Source organism: Rhipicephalus microplus, chromosome 6 (genome assembly GCF_043290135.1).
Source record: "Rhipicephalus microplus isolate Deutch F79 chromosome 6, USDA_Rmic, whole genome shotgun sequence".
Lineage (NCBI taxonomy): Eukaryota > Metazoa > Arthropoda > Arachnida > Ixodida > Ixodidae > Rhipicephalus > Rhipicephalus microplus.
In genome coordinates this window covers 158,369,191-158,374,269 of record NC_134705.1, presented here as the reverse complement: position 1 = coordinate 158,374,269, position 5,079 = coordinate 158,369,191, and positions in this window count along the sequence as shown.

Genomic DNA, 5,079 nt, shown 5'->3' with positions numbered 1-5,079 from the left:
CTCATATATCTGCCGGCAGGACTTAAATTGGCAAGCTTTCAAGAGCAAAGTACTCTTACCATACGGTCACTCCAACTGTCGGTGGATGTAAATAAACCCCACGCCAACTCGCACCCCGACTATTGTGCCAGCATTGACCGTATGATTAACAGGTCACTTCCATCAACTGAACGGTCGCTGCTGCAGGAGGTGATCGCACGCTACGCCTCAGTCTTTCACTTTGCCCAAGACGAGACGTCTACCGTTACGCCACCGTCTTCACGTACGCAACACCGCATCTATACAGGCGAAGCACCACCAATACGCCAGAAGCCCTATCGTGTATCACCTTCCGAAAGGAAAGTCATCGCTGAGCAAGTTGAAGACATGCTAAAGAAGGGCGTCATACAAGAATCGTGTAGTCCATGGGCAGCTCCTGTCATTCTAGTGAGGAAAAAGGCTAATTTATGGAGATTCTGCGTAGAATATCATCGCCTAAATGCCATCACAAAAAAAGACGTCTACCCTTTGCCACGTATAGATGACGCCGTGGACTGCCTGCATTCTGCCTCCTATTTTTCTTCTGTTGACTTGCGTTTTGGGTATTGGCAAATTCCTATGCATTCCTCAGATAAAGAGACGACGGCCTTCGTAACACCAGACGGTCTCTTTGAGTTCAACGTTATGCCCTTTGGTTTTTGCAATGCTCCAGCGACATTCGAGAGATTTATGAATACAGTGCTCCGTGGACTAAAATGAGAAATTTGCATGTGCTATTTAGATGACGTTATTATCTACGGCAAGACTTTTCAAGAGCATTACCACCGCTTGTCGCATGTGTTTGAATGCTTACGCGAAGCTGGCCGTGTTTTAAACTCATAGAAGTGTCATTTTGGAGAACGTCAAGCCCTCGTATTAGGCTTTCTCGTAGATAAAGAAGGCGTGCGACCAGACCCACAGAAGACCGCAGTGGTTCGCAACTTTGAACCACCACGAACAGTGAAGGACCTGCGAAGTTTTCTGTGTCTGTGCTCATATTTCCGCCGATTTATTAAGAACTTCGCACAACTTGCCTCCCCACTGACGTCCATTCTTCATGAAGACACACCGCACTTGTGGGATGATAAATGTGAGGCTGCATTTCAACAGCTAAAGCTTTTATTGACTTCAGGACCCATCATAAAGCATTTTGATCCTGATGCTTTGACTGAACTTCATACTGATGCTAGTGGGCTAGGTGTTGGTGCTGTGCTGGTACAACTCTGCAACAGCCGCCAGCACGTCGTAGCATATGCCAGTCGGACATTGACCCGAGCAGAAACGAACTACAGCGTCACCGAGCTCGAGTGCTTAGCAGTCGTCTTCGCCATTCAGAAGTTCCGACCGTATCTACATGGCCGCGAGTTCACAATAGTGACCGATCACCACTCACTATGCTGGCTTGTGGAACTTCGTGACCCGTCTGGCCGGCTGGCTCGTTGGGCGTTGCGCCTCCAAGAGTACAGCTTTTTTGTTATCTATAAGAGCGGACGACGTCACACAGATGCCGACTGCTTATCCCGCCTTCCTTCAGTACACACCAATGCTGACGACAATGACATTAATGACTATTTAGTTTCTGTCTCGTCCGACTTCCCAGATACCAGCAGCTTCAAACGTGAGCAGCAGCGCGAGCCTACTCTGAAATCCTTGCTCGAAGCTGCGCATAACTCCGTCGACAAGCACTTTAAAATTTCAAATGGCTTGCTGTATAAAATAAACTATTCAGCCGATGGCCTCCCGTTGCTTCTAGTGGTGGCGGAAAGCCTCCGCCAGGTCGTCCTTCGTTCTGCGCACGATGACATAACATCCGGTCATCTCGGCTTCACACGTACGCTACATCGACTACGTGAGAGGTTTTACTGGCCGAAAATGTGGAAGACCACAAAACAGTACGTCACCAGCTGCGCTATATGTCAGCGCCACAAGCGATCCACCACTGCCACGGCAGGTTATTTGCAGCCCATCCCTCCACCGACATCCCCTTTTGAAAAAGTCGGCATCGACTTGCTCGGACCCCTTCCTAAGACCCCATCGGGCCACCGATATGTTATAGTGTGCGTGGATTATTTAACGCGTTATACGGAAACGGACGCACTGACATCAGCCACAGCAGCCTCTGTTTCTTCTTTTCTGTTAGAATGGGTCAAACTGCGTCACAGTGCTCCACGGGTTGTCATCAGTGACCGAGGACGACAATTTATGGCCGATGTGGTTGAAGAAATTTTGCGCCTCTGTGGCTCCTCTTATCGCCACTCCACCCCTTACCATCCGCAAACTAATGGTCTCACTGAGAGAACAAATCGAACTCTCACGAATATGCTATCGATGTACGTTGATGCTGACCACAGGAACTGGGATGTCGTCTTACCGTTTGTTACTTACGCGTATAACACCGCCAAGCATGAAGTTACCGGACATTCGCCCTTCTTTCTGCTTTACGCACGAAATGCACAGAGTTTTCTGGACATTCTATTACCTTTCTCGCATCACGAAGATCTGTCCATCGCTCAGACGTTGTGTCGCGCTGAAGAAGCACGTCAACTAGCGCGCCTTCGAACATTGTCTTCGCAAGAACACAGCAAGAGTTGCTACGATGCCAAGCATATCCCCGTAGAGTTTTCTCCTGGTGACTACGTGTGGCTGTGGGCTCCTGTTCGTAAAAAAAGATTGTACCGGAAGTTTCTACCAAACTATTCCGGCCCATTCGTGATAGTCACTCGTCTCAGTGACGTGAATTACGTTGTCGCCCGAGTCACAGCCAATAACCGGCGTTCGCGCACTACGCGAACTGTTCACGTAGCCCGCCTCAAACAGTACAATCATAGGCCTATTTAACTCGCTCGGCGAGCTTCGTCTACCGCCGGGGGAAATGAAACGAAAATGCGCAAGCCTACGGGGCGCGGAAGAGGAAGAAGAGTAGTGGAGCGGCGCCTGGACTGTGTGGCTGGGTGGAAGCGTTGTAGGCCTGTTTCAGAAGTACGCTGCTATTTCACAATGCCATTTCACCTCATCTGTAAATAAACACAGTCACTCGTAACAAGATATATATATATATATATATATATATATATATATATATATATATATATATATATATATATATATATATACGAAGCTCGCCGAGCGAGTTAAATAGGCCTATGATGGTACTGTTTCAGGCGGGCTACGTGAACAATTCGCGTAGTGCGCGATCGCCGGTTATTGGCTGTGACGCGGGCGACAACGTAATTCACGTGATATATATATATATATATATATATATATATATATATATATATATATATATATATATATATATATATGTGTGTGTGTGTGTGTGTGTGTGTGTGTGTGTGTGTGTGTGTGTGTGTGTGTGTGTGTGTGTGTGTAAACTGTTCCATGCGCTTCAGACAGTAGTGGCATTATTTGGCGCGAACGATTGCATTCATTAACAAATCCACAAATTCTCGTAGAGGCGGCTCTATGTCGTTCACTTAATAATCACGTTGACACGCCTGAACCTCGGGATAATTTAGGAATGCCATCGTGGGCGACTCTACACAATTGACCAGCTGAAGTTATTTAACAAAAAAAAAAGATTTTTTAGTTAACAATTGATTTGTCCTAGTCCGGGATTTCAGTCCGCCGCTAACGTCTTCTCGGAGCAGTTTGTAGATTTGAAATTACGGGCCACTACCTGTTGAGGTATCTGCTGCCGATGTTCTCGACTAGCAATAACAGCAATTGGGGTTTTTGCGCTTTCTGCAATATTGTTTTTCATCACCGCATCTTTTGGGGCATGAAATTGCAATTTGCGCTGGCAATGTAAAGGTTTGCTGCCACTGCCATCTTTCATCTCTTGCACAGGATGGAAAACTAGAGCGTATCAGAGAGCAGTGGATGTACCATAAGTCACAGTCCAGTTCATCGAAAAAAAAAAAGAATATAAATATGGTGGATGATATGAGGTCATAAAAACATAATTTGATAAATTCCATGGAGTGAGAAAAAGATGAACAAAGAACCTGAAATAGAACAGCTACAAGAAAGAAACGAATATATTCACGTATTTCAGAAAATAGAATTCGTGGCGTAGACAATATTTCCAGTAATGTGACTGAAACGTATTGCAAATAGGCGTAGATAAAAAAATAATGCATAAACTACAGACGCCACGGTCACATTACTAGAGCTTGAAGAAAGCTGCGCAGAACATTTCGGTTCTGAGCATAAAATACACAAATATTATGGTAGAGAGCACGTGAGGCGAGAAATTCTAAAGAAATATATACATTTTGCTATATTCCAATGTAGCTGGACGCACACCAATTGTGGCATGTAGCTTGTTTTATGTGCATACGAAAGTACTTTCCCGAGTTATGGCCGCTGTAGCTGACAGTTCTGTCAGAGCTGCCAGCAATGTCCTTATAAAAGATGAACTATGACTGGCAGGAAATAACATGCCGCATCGCGGTATATAAAGTTATTCATTGCTGCGTGGTGAAAATGACAGACACAAATTATGGGTGGCGTGAGGAGAACTTTGAGCTGCATTCTACGTACCTCGGAGCAGTGCCTGTATTTCCAGTTCGCCGGCCTGATAAATATTTCATAGTATATCCATAATATATGCGTGCTAAAGAAAGAAATAGGCTCTAAAAAGCGTAGAGAATGATTGACGGAGTGTATATACGCACTTTGAATGGGAAATGTAAGAATTCTGTACACAGAATGGTAAAAAAATGACAATGCTCACGATGCAAAAAAAAAAAATGGTGATCAGGTATGAAGGTATGAAGTGAGAATTGTCTGATATCAAAACGGCTGCCGGAGACATATTAGGAGGCGAGAAGGCCAATATACTTTGGAAACATTCCTACATTATAAGACATCACTTGTGAGGTATTGTTGCAGACTAAGGACATAAACGCTAAGTTGCGCTATTCGTAATTTTATTGCAAAGCTTGAGAATGTTTATGGTGTCCTGAAATACATGATTATTATTAAAGCTATAAAAGCACACACACAAGTTTATTGGTTTTGGTGTGAAGAGCATGGAGAAGCACTTCAAAGCTTTAA